The sequence below is a fragment of the Ranitomeya variabilis genome, chromosome 1 (assembly GCF_051348905.1).
Source record: "Ranitomeya variabilis isolate aRanVar5 chromosome 1, aRanVar5.hap1, whole genome shotgun sequence".
NCBI lineage: Eukaryota > Metazoa > Chordata > Amphibia > Anura > Dendrobatidae > Ranitomeya > Ranitomeya variabilis.
This window is the reverse complement of record NC_135232.1, coordinates 685,428,645-685,447,909: the sequence shown is the minus strand read 5'-3', so window position 1 is coordinate 685,447,909 and position 19,265 is coordinate 685,428,645.

The window sequence follows — 19,265 nt, the reverse complement described above, 5'->3', positions numbered from 1 at the left end:
ATAGGAACTCTAGCATGCCCCGGCCTCTGAGGGGTGCCACCGTGCCTCCTGGGTATTAGGTCGGACAGGTAATGTAGAGTTCAGCTGTCCTGCCAGTCTCTGATGTAAGTCATAGAGGTCCTTAAAACATCGGTGTTCCGGCTACCGGTCTCTGCGCCTCAGAAGGAGGCAGCCTGCTCGGGGCTGGTCTCCCCCTGGTATTCTCTCCTGTGCTTTGCTTTCCTGCATGCTCTCCGCAATGTATTCGGCTTTCTCAATGTCTCTTTCCAGGAGCTGCTGCACTGTGGCGGCACAGCTCCGTAAAAACCTTCTGCTGCCTCAGACTGATCCAGTCCGTCTCCTGACTGGACCTTCCTGGAACTGACTAACTTTCCCTACAGACTACCAGTTATATATCTATGGGGAGTCACCTAGTAAGTAGGATTAAAAGCTCCCCCTGGTGGCCTGGAGTGTGAATGTGTTGCATGTTTGTGGTATCTGGTTGCAGTTATCCCTTTTTGCCTTCAAGCGTAACATCACTCTCCCTGTGAGGAAAGCAATGCTACTGTGACGACCAGGACCCTGGGACGCCACATTCCCCTCCGTTAAATCCAGTACTCCTGGACTGGGAAAAGAAGAACAACAATATAGATTAGCAAAAAGACAACAATATTTTTGGAATGCTTGTTTCTGCATTTCTAAAAATTGTATGTCTTTTTGCTGACATGTATTGTTGTTTTCTTCCCAGTCCAGGAGTACTGGATTTAACCGGGGGGAGTGCAGCGCCCCAGAGTCCTGGTCATTGCAGTACTGATGCTCCGCCGCTAAGGGGAGTGATGGTACGTCTGATGGCACTGAAGGAGTTCACCTGACCAGGTATCACAGGCACCAATACACTTCACAGTCTGGCCTCCAGGGGGAGCTAAGGGTGCTATGTATTAGGCCACTCCTCACAATCTGGTAAAACTGGGGGTTAGATAGGAAGTTAGGGAGAAAGCTGACTGGGTTGGAACCAAGCAACATCCTGTGGAAGAGGGTGTTGCAGGGGAAGATTCAGGGGGGTCCCTGTCAGGGGTGGGATCCTGACAGAGGCCTAGCGAACCGAAAAGAACGTTAAGGAACCGCGCCTGCACTACATCGCGGCGGTATCTCAAGAAAGGACAAGAAGCAAGGTTTATTGTGAAGCAGTGAGAAACGAGATCGCAGCAACAAGGAGATAATACCAATAGGAGTCGTGCTGTAAGATCGAGGCAACATCCTATTGAGGCGCGTAGCCGGTGGCCAGAACACCGAGGAAGTATTAGGCTCCAAGCAATACTTCAAACAGAGGCAGGACAGTTGATTTTAGGTTGGCTGTCTCACCAAAATCACCTAAGAAGACATAGGGGGCAACTGTGGGAGAGGGGTGACACTAGGGTCCCGGAAGAACTCCAGGCCTTCCCGTCATACGGGTGCGTCCTATCCATATCATCTGGGGGACGGAGAAGAACATCAGAACAGACATAAGTTGTGGGAAATAACATCAGAAGCAGACACAACAGTTGTGAGGACTATCCCGTGGTGCTCAGCAGGGAAGTACTACAACACACAGGCGCTAGAAGGTAGGCACAGATTTCCACCTGCAAAGGGAACTCTGGAGGTGCCATCGGACCGGCCGGTCTCCTGCAGCCCTGTTAACCGTACTCCGGATTGAGGACCTTGAAGCCTTCAGTAAAGAGGTAAAGAGACTGCAACCCTGTGTCCTCGTTATTCATCGCGACCTGCACCACGCACCACCACTCACAACTTTCATTGGACGCCCCTTAGCAGGGTCACGGACCGGGTCTAGCCACCGTGACAACCCCAGAGCTGAGACAGAGGAGCCCGGTACCGAGTACCCCGCGGCCCTGCGTCTGGGGGCGCTCCAAACTTGGCGTCACGAACAGGATCTACTTAAGCCTGAAGAATCAGGTCATGTGTGCCTTGGAACTGTGATCTATTGTGCTTGGACTGTGACTTATTGCAAAGACTGTGTATTGCCACTTGTCGCCAAAAGTTCCCGCCAAAACCGCCGCCATTACAGCGCTAAGGAGAGCGCAGGAGAAGAAGAAGGGCGTGGAAGTGGGCGTAGACAAGCTGAAGAGCACGAAAAATCATGGCCGCCCAGTCTAAATATTATTGCACCGTGAGGACGTGTCCGTCAGCAGCCGAGATCCGCCTCCTGATTCTCAATGGTGTGCGGAGGCAGAGGAAACAAAACCGCCCACGAAGGAGAGAGAGCGGGAAAAAGTCCAGGAAGTGACCCACATGGAGGATGAGATGGCTGATCGCTCAGACCCAGAATGTGGGGTTGAAGTGGATAACTCCTCCAACTACCCGGAGGAGCGTAGCGGCCCCGTCTCCACAGCCAATGTGGGTCTCCTGCAACTCGAGATGGAGGACCTAATCGAACAACTTCTCCAGCTGCGGGTGGAAGCCAAGATTGCATCCCAGGAAACGCCAGCGGAGGATCCCCTGACCTCGGTCCCTGCACCGCTGCTCGGGTTGCGGCCAACGTCTCCACTGATGTCACCACCAGCGGAGCCAGCCGCGCGGGAGGACGTTGCACAGGCCGGTAAGCTCGCCGACCCTGCCCTAGTAGCAGAGGACCTGCTGATAGGCCCAGTTGCAGCGCCACCTCCCCCTGGGACCCACCAGCTCCAGCACCTCCTTCCCTGGGACCAGGCCACCGGCATGGAGCATCTTCTAAAGGCTACGATCGCACCAGTCACCCTGCCGGGCGCAGTCTATGCCGAGCGCACGGTGTGCCGCTGGGAGAACCCTGGGTCTGACTTTATGGGGTTCCCTGGGGTGGCGACCCAAAAAGGAGAAATGGTGCAAGCCCTCAGCTGGGAAGAATATCAGGCCCAGCTAGAACGGCAGTGGGCAAAGCGGGAGGAGGCGTACCAGGCCGGGCTGGAGGCCCTGTTGTGAATTTGGATTCTGGGCTCCCCCGGTGGCTACTGGTGGAATTGAACTTGTGACATCATCTTCCCTGTTCACCTGTTCTGATTAGATCTGGGTGTCGCTATATAACCTGGCTTCTCTGTTAGATGCTTGCCGGTCAACAATGTTATCAGAAGCCTCTCTGTGCTTGTTCCTGCTCCCAGACATCTACTAGATAAGTTGGACATTCGTCCATGTTTTGTTTTTGTATTTTGGTTCCAGTTCACAGCTGCAGTTTCGTTACTGTGTCTGGAAAGCTCTTGTTGATCAGGAATTGCCACTCTGGTATTATGAGTTAATGCCAGAGTCCTAAAGTAATTTCTGGATGTGTTTTGTTAGGGTTTTCTACTGACCATGAAAGTATGCTTTCTGTCTTCTGCTATCTAGAAAGCGGACCTCAAATTTGCTAAAACTATTTTCCTGCTGCGTTTGTTGTTTCATCTCATATCACCGCCAATATATGTGGGGGGCCTCTGTCTCCTTTTTTTTGGGCATTTCTCTAGAGGTGAGTCAGGTCTTATATTTCCCTCTGCTAGCATTATTTAGTTCTCCGGCCGGCGCTGGGCATATAGGGATAAAAAGTAGGACATGCTACCTGGCTACTTCTAGATGATGCGGTAGGTTTAGTTCATGGTCAGTATAGTTACATCTTCCAAGAGCTTGTTCCTATAGAGGCTTATGCTAGTTCTCTGGCCATGGAGATCATGACAGTTTGACCGGCCCCCTAAAGGGTTAAAATCCTTGGCTGAGAAAGGAGAGAAATAAGAAGTCTGCTGAGAGTTTTTTTTTTTTTTTTTTTTTTTCTCTGTGCTCTTAATTGGATCACTTGCCAGTCTGTCTATGCTGCAGTCTTTCTTTTTTTTTCTCTCTCCTTATAATCTTTGAATGGCTTTGTGTTCACCTGTTAATAATGGATCTTCAGAGTGTAACTGCAGGTTTGAATAATCTCACCACGAAAGTACAAAATTTGCAAGATTTTATTATTCATGCTCCGGTATCTGAGCCGAGAATTCCTTTGCCGGAATTCTTCTCAGGGAATAGATCTAGCTTTCAGAATTTTAGAAATAATTGTAAGCTATTTTTGTCCCTGAAATCTCGTTCTGCTGGAGACCCTGCACAGCAGGTTGGGATTGTGATTTCCTTGCTCCGGGGCGACCCTCAAGACTGGGCTTTTGCATTGGCACCAGGGGATCCTGCGTTGCGCAATGTGGATGCGTTTTTTTTGGCCTTGGGCTTGCTGTATGAGGAACCTCATTTGGAACTTCAGGCAGAAAAAACTTTGATGTCCCTATCGCAGGGGCAAGATGAAGCTGAAATTTACTGCCAAAGATTCCGTAAATGGTCTGTGCTTACTCAGTGGAATGAGTGTGCCTTGGCGGCTACTTTCAGAGAGGGTCTCTCTGATGCCATTAAGGATGTTATGGTGGGGTTCCCTGTGCCTGCGGGTCTGAATGAGTCCATGACAATGGCCATTCAGATCGATAGGCGTCTGCGGGAGCGCAAACCAGTGCACCATCTGGCGGTGTCCACTGAGAAGACGCCAGAAAGCATGCAGTGTGATAGAATTCTGTCCAGAAGCGAGCGGCAGAATTTTAGACGGAAAAATGGGTTGTGTTTCTATTGTGGGGATTCTACTCATGTTATATCAGCATGCTCTAAGCGTACTAAAAAGCTTGATAAATCCGTTTCCATTGGCACTTTACAGTCTAAATTTATTTTGTCTGTGACCCTGATTTGCTCTTTGTCATCTATTACTACTGACGCCTATATCGACTCTGGCGCCGCTTTGAGTCTTATGGATTGGTCCTTTGCCAATCGTTGTGGGTATGATTTAGAGCCTTTGGAAACTCTTATTCCTCTGAAGGGGATTGACTCCACCCCATTGGCTAATAATAAACCACAATACTGGACACAAGTGACTATGTGTATTAATCCGGATCACCAGGAGACTATTCGTTTTCTGGTGCTGTATAATCTACATGATGATTTGGTGCTGGGATTGCCATGGCTGCAGTCTCACAACCCAGTCCTTGACTGGAGAGCTATGTCTGTGTTGAGCTGGGGATGTAAGGGGACTCATGGGGACGTACCTTTGGTGTCCATTTCATCATCTATTCCCTCTGAAATCCCTGAGTTCCTGTCTGATTATCGTGACGTCTTTGAAGAACCCAAGCTGGGTTCACTACCTCCGCACCGTGAGTGCGATTGTGCTATAGATTTAATTCCGGGTAGTAAATACCCAAAGGGTCGTTTATTTAATCTGTCTGTGCCTGAACATACTGCTATGCGAGAATATATAAAGGAGTCCTTGGAAAAGGGACATATTCGTCCATCGTCATCTCCCTTAGGAGCCGGTTTTTTCTTTGTGTCAAAAAAAGACGGCTCTTTGAGACCATGTATTGATTATCGGCTTTTGAATAAAATCACGGTTAAATATCAATACCCATTGCCGTTGCTGACTGATTTGTTTGCTCGCATAAAGGGGGCCAAGTGGTTCTCTAAGATTGATCTCCGTGGGGCGTATAATTTGGTGCGGATCAGGCAGGGGGATGAGTGGAAAACCGCATTTAATACGCCCGAGGGCCACTTTGAGTATTTGGTGATGCCTTTTGGTCTTTCTAATGCCCCTTCAGTCTTCCAGTCCTTTATGCATGATATTTTCCGCGATTTTTTGGATAAATTTATGATAGTGTATCTGGATGATATTCTGATTTTTTCGGATGACTGGGACTCTCATGTCCGGCAAGTTAAGAGGGTTTTTCAGGTTTTGCGGTCTAATTCTCTGTGTGTCAAGGGTTCTAAGTGCGTTTTTGGGGTTCAGAGAATTTCCTTTTTGGGATATATTTTTTCTCCCTCTTCCATTGAGATGGATCCTGTCAAGGTTCAAGCTATTTGTGATTGGACGCAGCCCTCTTCTCTTAAAAGTCTTCAGAAATTTTTGGGCTTTGCCAACTTTTATCGTCGATTTATTTCTGGTTTTTCGGATGTCGTTAAGCCATTGACCGATTTGACTAGACAGGGTGCTGATGTTGCTAATTGGTCCCCTGATGCTGTGGAGGCCTTTCAGGAGCTTAAGCGCTGTTTTTCTTCTGCCCCTGTGTTGCGTCAGCCTGATGTGACTCTTCCTTTTCAGGTTGAGGTCGACGCTTCTGAGATCGGAGCTGGGGCAGTGTTGTCGCAGAAAAGTTCTGACTGCGCCGTGATGAGGCCTTGTGCCTTCTTTTCCCGTAAATTTTCGCCCGCTGAGCGGAATTATGATGTTGGGAATCGGGAGCTTTTGGCCATGAAGTGGGCGTTTGAGGAGTGGCGCCATTGGCTCGAGGGGGCCAGACATCAGGTGGTGGTATTGACTGACCACAAAAATTTGATTTATCTTGAGACCGCCAGGCGCCTGAATCCTAGACAGGCGCGCTGGTCATTATTTTTTTCTCGGTTTAATTTTGTGGTATCGTACCTACCAGGTTCTAAGAATGTTAAGGCGGATGCCCTTTCTAGGAGTTTTGAGCCTGATTCACCTGGCAACTCTGACCCCACAGGTATTCTTAAGGAGGGAGTTATCTTGTCAGCCGTTTCTCCAGACCTGCGGCGGGCCTTGCAGGAGTTTCAGGCGGATAGACCGGATCGTTGTCCGCCTGATAGGCTGTTTGTTCCTGATGATTGGACCAGTAAAGTCATCTCTGAGGTGCATTCTTCTGCGTTGGCAGGTCATCCTGGAATTTTTGGTACCAGGGATTTGGTGGCAAGATCCTTCTGGTGGCCTTCCCTGTCACGAGATGTGCGAGGCTTTGTGCAGTCTTGTGACGTTTGTGCTCGGGCCAAGCCTTGTTGTTCTCGGGCTAGTGGATTATTGTTGCCCTTGCCTATTCCTAAGAGGCCTTGGACACACATCTCGATGGATTTTATTTCAGATCTGCCTGTTTCTCAGAAGATGTCTGTCATCTGGGTGGTGTGTGACCGTTTTTCTAAGATGGTTCATTTGGTTCCCCTGCCCAAATTGCCTTCTTCTTCCGAGTTGGTGCCCCTGTTTTTTCAAAATGTTGTTCGTTTGCATGGTATTCCTGAGAATATCGTTTCTGACAGAGGAACCCAATTTGTGTCTAGATTTTGGCGGGCATTTTGTGCTAGGATGGGCATAGATTTGTCTTTTTCGTCTGCTTTTCACCCTCAGACTAATGGCCAGACCGAGCGGACTAATCAGACCCTGGAGACATATCTGAGGTGTTTTGTGTCTGCTGACCAGGATGATTGGGTTGCTTTTTTGCCATTGGCGGAGTTCGCCCTCAATAATCGGGCCAGCTCTGCCACCTTGGTTTCCCCGTTTTTCTGTAATTCGGGGTTCCATCCTCGATTTTCCTCCGGTCAGATGGAATCCTCGGATTGTCCTGGAGTGGATGCGGTGGTGGAGAGATTGCATCATATCTGGGGGCAGGTGATGGACAATTTAAAGTTGTCCCAGGAGAAGACTCAGCTTTTTGCCAACCGTCACCGTCGTGTTGGTCCTCGGCTTTGTGTTGGAGATTTGGTGTGGTTGTCTTCTCGTTTTGTCCCTATGAGGGTCTCATCTCCTAAGTTTAAGCCTCGGTTCATCGGTCCGTATAAAATATTGGAGATTCTTAACCCTGTTTCCTTCCGTTTGGACCTCCCTGCATCCTTTTCTATTCATAACGTTTTTCATCGGTCGTTATTGCGCAGGTATGAGGCACCGGTTGTGCCTTCCGTTGAGCCTCCTGCTCCGGTGTTGGTTGAGGGTGAGTTGGAGTACGTTGTGGAAAAAATCCTAGACTCCCGTGTTTCCAGACGGAGACTCCAGTATCTGGTCAAGTGGAAGGGATATGGCCAGGAGGATAATTCTTGGGTCACTGCATCTGATGTTCATGCCTCTGATCTGGTTCGTGCCTTTCATAGGGCCCATCCTGATCGCCCTGGTGGTTCTGGTGAGGGTTCGGTGCCCCCTCCTTGAGGGGGGGGTACTGTTGTGAATTTGGATTCTGGGCTCCCCCGGTGGCTACTGGTGGAATTGAACTTGTGACATCATCTTCCCTGTTCACCTGTTCTGATTAGATCTGGGTGTCGCTATATAACCTGGCTTCTCTGTTAGATGCTTGCCGGTCAACAATGTTATCAGAAGCCTCTCTGTGCTTGTTCCTGCTCCCAGACATCTACTAGATAAGTTGGACATTCGTCCATGTTTTGTTTTTGTATTTTGGTTCCAGTTCACAGCTGCAGTTTCGTTACTGTGTCTGGAAAGCTCTTGTTGATCAGGAATTGCCACTCTGGTATTATGAGTTAATGCCAGAGTCCTAAAGTAATTTCTGGATGTGTTTTGTTAGGGTTTTCTACTGACCATGAAAGTATGCTTTCTGTCTTCTGCTATCTAGAAAGCGGACCTCAAATTTGCTAAAACTATTTTCCTGCTGCGTTTGTTGTTTCATCTCATATCACCGCCAATATATGTGGGGGGCCTCTGTCTCCTTTTTTTTGGGCATTTCTCTAGAGGTGAGTCAGGTCTTATATTTCCCTCTGCTAGCATTATTTAGTTCTCCGGCCGGCGCTGGGCATATAGGGATAAAAAGTAGGACATGCTACCTGGCTACTTCTAGATGATGCGGTAGGTTTAGTTCATGGTCAGTATAGTTACATCTTCCAAGAGCTTGTTCCTATAGAGGCTTATGCTAGTTCTCTGGCCATGGAGATCATGACAAGGCCCATCACCAAAAAGACTTAGCTGTGAAGGACCGGGCCCGCAAGGACCCCACCACTCATCAGGCCCCACGCAGGCAGGGCGTCATCATCGCCTTTAAGCTCCATGGAGGCTGGGGCTTTATCAAGGAACCGGACTTGTACGCCGAAGTGTTTGTTAACCGGAGGGATGTTGAGTCCCACCTGAGGGAGGGTCACCCGGACCGGGACCTCTACCCGGGGGACCAAGTCACGTACACCCGGCACTTTGGGGAGAAGGGGTGGTTCGCTTTGAATGTCCACAAGAGGCGGGACTCCATGACATCCCCAACCAAGGTGCCAGCGAAACAGCCCCCTGCGGTGAAGACGCCCTCCTGTGACCGATCCACCGTCACTACAAAGACCACGGTAGTTGCTCCCACTTGCACCGTGATGAAGACCACAACCTGCACTGTTGCTACCACCACCACTGTGGTGGCCGGAAGCCTGGCCGCAGTGGTAGCCGGTGCCCAAGTTGGCGTTGGAACCAAAACGGTGGCCACCCAGACCCCTGTTTGGGAAAAGGAAGCCACCTCCGGATCAGCCAGAACATGAGTAAGCAGTAATACTCTGTCAAATGTATATAGTTAACTGTTCGTCTTTTTGTGTTTCTCTGCTGCTATAACCCGACTAGGGTTATCTCTTAAAGGGATCCCTTAGTTGACCCGGGATCCCTATTTTTGCCTTTTTGATTGGTTCATCACTGTTTTAAAGACTGCCGAATCATGGACGGTGAATGATTCACAAACTGTTTTGAACATAGTTCGCACCTTATTAAAGGTGCCCCCTACTGGTTTTACAAGAAAGAGAACTCTTTGCGAAGACACTGTTCCTGGAAACAGTACAGGAGTCCCTGCCTTACACGAACTTGCAGCTTGAGAAGTTGCGCTACCTCCAAGAGACTTGGTTCCCTCTTAAAGGGAACGTTCACTAATAGCACTTAAAGTATAATGTTGCCTTAAGAGAAGTAGCAATAATGTTTATATGTAGTTAGTTAGTTATAAGAAAATGTTTGATAATGTTGCTAGAGATTGAGGACAGGGAAGTGAACCCGTACGGGGTTAGATGGCGAGTCCTCCTAGGAGCCATAGAGAGATGGTTCAGTGTTACTGTACTAAGAAAAGAGGCAGTAGGCCTGGGCAGATAGACAGGCGGTCCTGCATAAGACAAATCAAGAAGAAAGTGTTGCACTTAGAAGAGAGAAGTGATAAAAGTTAATTTATATTTTAGAAGTTTTTATAGTAAGCCTTTAGTGGATTCAGCTTATACGTCCTTAGAGGCAAAGTTAAATTATTGTTGAGAATTTGCACTAGGTAGAATACCCGGCTGGGTAAGAAAAATTATTTATAGGATGTTATTTAAAATATTTAACCATGTTCTGTTTGTAACGTTCAAGTGTTCTCACCTCCCATAAAGGGAAGCTCTGTTAAAAATGTACTTGTTTCTGCATTTCTAAAAATTGTATGTCTTTTTGCTGACATGTATTGTTGTTTTCTTCCCAGTCCAGGAGTACTGGATTTAACCGGGGGGAAGTGCAGCGCCCCAGAGTCCTGGTCGTTGCAGTACTGATGCTCCGCCGCTAAGGGGAGTGATGGTACGTCTGATGGCACTGAAGGAGTTCACCTGACCAGGTATCACAGGCACCAATACACTTCACAGTCTGGCCTCCAGGGGGAGCTAAGGGTGCTATGTATTAGGCCACTCCTCACAATCTGGTAAAACTGGGGGTTAGATATGAAGTTAGGGAGAAAGCTGACTGGGTTGGAACCAAGCAACATCCTGTGGAAGAGGGTGATGCAGGGGAAGATTCAAGGGGGGTCCCTGTCAGGGGTGGGATCCTGACAGAGGCCTAGCGAACAGAAAAGAACGTTAAGGAACCGCGCCTGCACTACATCGCGGCGGTATCTCAAGAAAGGACAAGAAGCGAGGTTTATTGTGAAGCAGTGAGAAACGAGATCGCAGCAACAAGGAGATAATACCAATAGGAGTCGTGCTGTAAGATCGAGGCAACATCCTATTGAGGCGCGTAGCCGGTGGCCAGAACGCCGAGGAAGTATTAGGCTCCAAGCAATACTTCAAACAGAGGCAGGACAGTTGATTTTAGGTTGGCTGTCTCACCAAAATCACCTAAGAAGACATAGGGGGCAACTGTGGGAGAGGGGCGACACTAGGGTCCCGGAAGAACTCCAGGCCTTCCCGTCATACGGGTGCGTCCTATCCATATCATCTGGGGGACGGAGAAGAACATCAGAACAGACATAAGTTGTGGGAAATAACATCAGAAGCAGACACAACAGTTGTGAGGACTATCCCGTGGTGCTCAGCAGGGAAGTACTACAACACACAGGCGCTAGAAGGTAGGCACAGATTTCCACCTGCAAAGGGAACTCTGGAGGTGCCATCGGACCGGCCGGTCTCCTGCAGCCCTGTTAACCGTACTCCGGATTGAGGACCTTGAAGCCTTCAGTAAAGAGGTAAAGAGACTGCAACCCTGTGTCCTCATTATTCATCGTGACCTGCACCACGCACCACCACTCACAACTTTCATTGGACGCCCCTTAGCAGGGTCACGGACCAGGTCTAGCCACCGTGACAACCCCAGAGCTGAGACAGAGGAGCCTGGTACCGAGTACCCCGCGGCCCTGCGTCTGGGGGCGCTCCACTATAAACTTATAAAACAAATTAATACTACATAAACTAGAGATTCCCTTTATGGGAGGTGAGAACACTTAAACTTTACAATAACATATTTACATGGTGTGCATACTTTTGAGAATAGAAAACAGTATGACAACTAACTAACTATTAAATGGTATTACCCGCTACGGGTATACTATCTTAAGGCTTCAAAGTGCAAAACAAATGCTTTCTTTATTCAAGTGCAAAACTTTCAACCAACCCCCATGGGCTCACTATACTACTTCAAAGTGCATCACGAGATATCTTCATAACTATCTGCATACAATACTAAGTTCAAATCTCAATTTTATCTTTATTCACTATATTAACTCTTTAATATATTAACTTTCTAGTGTGCAACATACAATCCTAACTAGCAAAGTGCGAGAAGTCAACATTCAAGTCTTTCAATACTGAGGTAGTGCAATTAATACTCAAGTCAATCATTAACTTTATAACAGCAGCAATGATGCGAGGAACCCGTCATTAACCCCCAACGTTAGCCTTGGGCGGGCTACAAGGCGTGTGTCCAGACCTGGAATCCTGCCGCGCCAAACGGGTTTTTCTTCAGGTCTCTGGAAAACAAAGCAACTTTCACAGAAACGTTAGAAGCAGTCTTTTTAAAACTTCTTTGTAAAACCAGTAGGAAGCACCTTTAAGAAGGTGCAAACTATTTACAATGGAGAGTTTTTGAGCCATTCACTGTCCATGATTCGAGTGTCTTTAAATGGATGAACTCTGCAACAGAGGATCCTTTTTAACGTGGGACCCCTTTAAGTAGAAACCCTGGTCAGGTTTTATGAACTTTTGAACAGTAACAGTCATTTTTGGAACTTGCAGCAAAGAGTTAACTTTTAACTATTAACTATTTACAGTTATTTTCAGATGTATACTTTAGCTGTGGCATTGTCCAAGGTAGCCCCTGCTGAGGTGGGCGGCTACCAGGTACCACATAGAGCGCATCCACGCTCCGGATGGGAGTCTGAGTGCCCACGGATTTTTGCTCAATAACTGTTCTGGTACATCTGGAGCACAGGATGACGGGTGCTCTGTGGGGAATGGACGTAGATGTCACCTGGCCAAGTGAGGGCGTTGGCAGGCAACGTGGAGCCACTGGTGGTGCTGGCTCAAGGTCGTGAGCGGGAGATTCCAGAACTTTCGGTACACATCTGTGTACATGTAGGGCGTACCACCCTTTGTCTCCCTAGTGTCTAGTATAGGTGACACGGTCACCGGGGTAGAGGTCCCTGTCTGGGTGTCCCTCTATCAGGTGAGCCTCCACGTCCCATCTGGTAACAAATACCTCCGGGTACAAGCCAGGTTCTTTAATAAACCCCCACCTAGCTTTAAGGTGGAATGTCACCACAGTACCTTGTCTCCGCGGGCCCCTATCCTTATAGCTTCCCTTTCTGGCCCGGGTTTTAGCCTGCAGATATTTCTCCTTGGCAGCTTGGCATCGGAGCTCCTGCTCCCTTTCTTCCTGCTCCCGTTTGAGTATCTGCTGCCGACGAAACTCCTCCTGGCTTATGACCTCCGCCTGCTCCCCTTCCGCTTGGGCCTCACCAGGGAACCCGATCAGGTTGGTGCTGGTATACTTCCACCGGAAGGTTACCCACTCTCCCTGGATGTTTAGGGTCTTCTTCGTTGGCTGCAGCGGGGCGTCAGGGGTCTGCAAGGTCTCCCAGGGTCGCTCCCTCTCTAGGCGGCTACACACCTGGCTGGGTGGTGGCGCGGAGTCCATGGGCACCAAGAGCGTTTCAACGGCTACCGGGGCAGGGTCTGTGGTCCTACCTGCCGCCGCGGCGTCTCCGGTGCTGGTCCCTTCAGCTGCAGGCTTGTACTCCTGGGGTCGGCTGCGCTGCTGCTTGCTGACATTTGTGGTTGCGCGGTACCATGAGCGCCGGAGCATAGCTCCTCCACCTCTGCGCTGAGAACCTCCGGGTCCATCGGTGACGACGGGGTCCTTTGCTCCTCTAATTGGCTGGGACAGCTGCGGGCTTCCTCCCCCTCCTCCGGGTGACCTCCGCTTGCCATCTTGCCAACCAGGTCTGCTTCGGCGTCTTCCTGTTCTGGGCGGTCTCTTCTCCTTCCCCCTCCATCCCAGACAAGGAGGCGGATCTCTTTGGTTGATGGGCATATCTTTCGGACATAGTAATATCTGTGAGGGGCGGCTATTACTTTCGCAACGTTTTTCCATGCTCCGCCCACGACAACACGCCCCACTCCTCCTGCACCCCACATGGTGCTGTAATGGCGACAATTTTGGCAGCAACTTTTGGCGGAAAATCACAATACACAGTCTCTCAATATAGCACGGTTCAGGCACAGTCTTGTAGGCGCACATGACCCGATTTGCTGGGTCAGTCCATCCTGTTCGTGACGCCAAAAAGTTGACACGCCCACAGGGCCGTGGGGTACTCGGTACCGGGTCCTGCGGTTCACAGGGGGATGTCACGGTGGCACCCCGGTCTGTGGCCCTGGGCATCAACATTAAAGGGAGAGGTGTTTAAAGGGAATAAAGTTTATGTTCGTGATGCCACCTGTGGTGTTCGGTCAATGGGGACCAACGCTGCTTTAAGGGGTCCTCTGGGGTGATGTTATGGCAGCTAGATCGTATAACTTCCCACAGATGAAGTGTATCCCCAGGGCTCCCGTGGTGTAGATGGAAGATGGTGAGGAGTGCAGTAAAGAACGAGGACACAAGGTTGCAGTCTCTTTACCTTGGTTTACTGAAAACTTCAGCATCCGCAGTCCAGAGCACCAGATCACAGCGCAGGGAGGGTCAGGCCGGCTTGAAGGCAAGTTAGGTGTCCCCTTATCCAGGTGGAAATCAAAAGCCTTCCTCTAGCGCCATGGTGTTGTAGTCCCTTACGGCTTAAAGCTCCACATAAGGTCCTCACAGATGTTATCGCTCTCTCTGTCCCCCGGGTAGGATAGGACATAACCCGTATGACTGGTGGCTAGAGGCTGTTTATAGGGACTCTAGCATGCCCCGGCCTCTGAGGGGTGCCACCGTGCCTCCTGGGTGTTAGGTCGGACAGGTAATGTAGAGTTCAGCTGTCCTGACGGTCTCTGATGTAAGTCATAGAGGTCCTTACAACATCGGTGTTCCGGCTACCGGTCTCTGCGCCTCAGAAGGAGGCAGCCTGATCAGGGCTGGTCTCCCCCTGGTATTCTCTCCTGTGCTTTGCTCTCCTGCATGCTCTCTGCAATGTATTCGGCTTTCTCAATGTCTCTTTCCAGGAGCTGCTGCACTATGGTGGCACAGGTCCGTAAAAACCTTCTGCTACCTCAGACTGATCCAGTCCATCTCCTGACTGGACCTTCCTGGAACTGACTAACTTTCCCTACAGACTACCAGTTATATATCTATGGGGAGTCACCTAGTAAGTAGGATCAAAAGCTCCCCCTGGTGACCTGGAGTGTGAATGTGTTGCATGTTTGTGGTACCTGGTTGCAGTTATCCATTCTTGCTTTCAAGCGTAACATCACTCTCCCCGTGAGGAAAGCAATGCTACTGTGATGACCAGGACTCTGGGGCGCCACACTTACACTGCTTCCTATGCTACCCCCCACACTACTCAGTCTATATTCTATGTCCACTCACACTTTTCTCACCCTTACTGTCTCGTCACACTATTTCTCCTCCTCTCCTCATACTGTGTACTCTAACATCCCCCTGCAAACCATACTGTCTCCTCATATATTTCTCCCCTCACCCTCCATACGGCCTCCTCACACATCCTCACTGACTCCCCGTGCTGTGTCTGCACACATTATCCTGACTCCCCGTACTGTCTCTGCACGCATCCAATCACCCTCACACCCCATACTGTGTCTGCACACATCCCATCACCCTCACTCACATAGTGTGTCTGCACACATCCCATCACCCTCACTCCCCATTTTGTGTCCGTATACATTTCCCCCTTTGCTCCCCATATTGCATTTGCACCAATCCTCCTACTGTGTCTGCACCCATCCCCACACACTATACTGTGTCTGCACCAATTACCACACTCACCATACTGTGTCTGCACCCATCCCTCACTCATACTTTGTCTGCATCCAACCCCCACTGACCACACTAAGTCTGCACCCATCCCCCCACTCACCATACTGTGTCTGCACCCATCCCTCATACTGTTTCCTCATACATTCCTCCCATCTCCCACCTTGCTCCTCATACTGTGTCTTCAAATTTCACCAGCTCCCCATATTATTTTTGCACCTGTCCCTTCCTTGCTCCCCAAACTTGTGCCCTCAAATCTTCTTCATCCTGGTTACATTAAATCTTCCCCATCCCTTCCCCTCACACAAAATCTTCCCCACACAAAATCTCCTCACACACTTAATCTGCACCCACCTCCACACTAAATCTTCCCCCTGTTACACTAAATCTTCGGTGTCTTCTTTGCACCTGTGCGCAGACGAGTGATATCAGCAGTGTGATCACATAATCTGACGTCGCCCTGACTTCACGGTCAGAGCTTCAATTGTACTTGCATCTGAAAGACGCGAGTACAATTGTTCTTTGGGATCCGACTAGCTGCAAACCCTCAAACTGGCTGCTAGCTTGACAACCGGCTAAGAGAACAGCCGATTCCCAGTCTGGATGGCGACAAAATGCAGCCGCTGGGGAAACACCGCAAACCGCAACATTAGTTGTCTGGACAGCGCCCCTGCTGACTGCACCAAGGGCAGATACCGCGCCTGTCCCTTAGATACACCTCTGCCTGATTGTGCCCTTAGCCATTGAATGAGTGAAATTGGAAAATTAGATTATGAGCTCAATGGATACAGTGACAAGAGTGAGGAATAAGAAATGACTGCATTTAGGCAATAACCAACCTTTGGAATTTTTTTAATTCACTTTTACTTAAATGCATACATTTTGGTTTAAAATCTTTTTTTTTTTTTTTTTTTTTACAATTGGGTTCCATTAAAAATCTTGCACCATTTTCTATCTGTGCAAGAGTGACAAATTCACAAGATGACAATCTCCAGATGACAAAACCTATGGAACAGATTAAACTCTTGAATGTGTAATTAATCTCTGTTCTGGATGACAGCAGTACATAATTCACAATATGCCAATGTATTTAATATATTTCAGGGATGTCTACTCAATTAGCTGAATGATTTAACCTTGGGAAAACACTGTCGCACCATCTAAATTATTTTTCATTCACATTTCTGTGGGACGAGAAGTGTAACTTGACGTTCCTGCACCCCAATACCAAATCAATAACAGGGCTCCTCCTAACATGTGGTTTATAATGTGGCAGAGGGGCCACCTAATACACAGGGGCTGTTCAAGAAACATTTGGGCATCTTTAATTTTTCAGTTTGGACATGTGTCACTTCACATGGGAATAACTTTGGAATGCTTCTACCTGTTACCTGGCCTGGCTCTAGCACCAGACTCTGCTTCTGGTCATGCACCTCTGATGTCATCATCTTTTAAGGCCAGCCCTGGCAGCTGAATGCCTCTTGAGTATTCAGGTAGCAGCACACTTGATACCATGTGCTTTTCAGTAGTCAAGCCACACTGGCCATTAGGCTCTGCATCAAGTCAGGTGCCTGATTATCTGCTCAGCTTCCCCTAAGCGCTATCTAGCAACCTGCTGCTGTCATATCAGTCCTGCTCTTCCTGTTGCTGTCCACACCCTCAACTCTGCCATCAAGTTATCTGATGACCCACTCATCTCTGCTATTCCTGGTGCTATCCTTACCGCAACTCTGCTTTTGGGATTCCTGATAACCAACTTGTCTTTGCGATTCCAGGTGCTGACCGCATGCTAAATCCTGTTAAACCAAGGTAACCGATAATCAACCTGTCTCTGCTATTTCTCGTGCTGTCCACATTCTCAACTCTGTTGAATCAAAGTATACGATAACCGGTGCACTTTCTAGGAAACAATTCCATTTTTGGCTTTTAGAGGCCTATATATTTGAAATGGCAAAATAATTACTCCATTTTAAAAACTGTGCACCTTCAAGTCTCCAACACAGCATTCAGGAAGTTTGTTAACCCTTTGTATGCTTCATGGAGTTTAAAACAAAATGGATGTGAAATTTAAAGGGCCACTGTCACCCCCCTCCAGCCGTTATAAACTAAAAGAGCCACCTTGTGCAGCCGTAATGCTGCATTCTAACAAGGTGGCTCTTTTAGTTTTTGGTTCAAGTATTCCCAAAATAAAGCGTTTTGAAACTTATCCAAAATACCTGTCTTTAGCCAGGGAGGCGGGTCCTCACTCCCCAGCTTGAACCGCTACTCTGCCGTCACTCAAATCTTCAGGGGCTTTCGGCGCCGCCCCCTCCACGCTTTTTTCGCTTCAAAACCGGCGCCTGCGCCGTGTTTAAGCTCTGGCTGTCTGACGTCCCAGCCAGGCTTGCAGACTGCGCCTGTGCGGGCATTGCGGCCACCCCCCTTGGGAATCCCAGCCCCACAGTGTGTTATGCATTATGCACAGTGCGGGGCTGGAAGGCGGGGGACCTGGGGGAGCGTCTGACACGCGCAGTGCGCATGCCCAGGAATCCTAGCCCCTCACTGTGCATAATGCATAACACACTGCGGGGCTGGGATTCCCAAGGTGGGTGGCCGCAATGCCCACAGGCGCAGTCTGCAAGCCTGGCTGGGACGTCAGACGGCCAGAGCTTAAACATAGCGCAGGCGCCGGTTTTGAAGCGAAAAAAGCGCGGAGGGGGCGGCACCGAAAGCCCCTGAAGATTTGAGTGACGGCAGAGTAGCGGTTCAAGCTGGGGAGTGAGGACCCGCCTCCCTGGCTAAAGACAGGTATTTTGGATAAGTTTCAAAACGCTTTATTTTGGGAATACTTGAACCAAAAACTAAAAGAGCCACCTTGTTAGAATGCAGCATTACTGCTGCACAAGGTGGCTCTTTTAGTTTATAACGGCTGGAGGGGGGTGACAGTGGCCCTTTAAAGATTTTCTTGCAGTCTTAATCCATGTTTTTTTCCCGTAACACAACAGGTGTTAACAGTAAAACACCACTCTGATTTACTACCCCTGATTCTGCTGTTTGTGGCCATAATGTTTTTTTTCCCACTTAATCACAGGCATCAGAGATGAAGTAGGTGTAAGGTGATGATTCTGATGAACAGAAGGATGGACTCAAATGGGGTTGCCTCCTCTGCTCTGTATCCGGAACCACTGTGGCAGATACCAGTGTTCCTGGGGGGAAGCTTACCTGTCCTGGACCAACCTTCCCATGTGACAGAAGGGGGCGGATACCGGTCAAAAGGCACTGCTGCGTGTGGGGAGCTGACAGGAGTCCGGGCGGGAAAGTGCAGAGTGCGGGAGAGTGAACTGCCAGCTGCGCCGCAGTCACTAAGCGTGAGGGCCCCCGACCGAGGACGCAAGCAGGGAGGCTTGACACTGTGAGCGCCCCCCCCCGAACTGACGCTGACCTGCCAGCCTCCGTGACTGGAGGAGACTCTTCTGACAGATTAGAGGCAGACGCTGGTGCGGGCAGGCCCGGTGAACTGAGTAGTAGGCCTGATCCCCTGAGAGGAGTATTTGGACTTACCGAGGAGCGCAGTACCGTTCCTGTGGTGACTCGTTCTGGACGGAGCTTTGTGGCTAAGACCAGTGAGAGCAGGACCTCGCCTCACCCCACGCCACCCTGTTACCTGCTTTGGGAACCGTATCTTCCTGAGAGACTTAATGTGCTGCTGTTGACGGTGCCAATGTTGGAGAATTAGACCCTTCAATCAAGCCTTCTTGGGACTGATAAGTTTATACCTGCCTTTTGTTCATTTCCCTGAAATACCGTTTTACCTCTTAATTGTTGCATTTAATTCCCTCATCTTCTCCTCCCTGTGTGGAGTGGTAATCCCTGTTAATAAATGTTTAACTCTTGGTCTGCCTCAGATCCGTGGCGACATCCTCTGTAGCTGCAG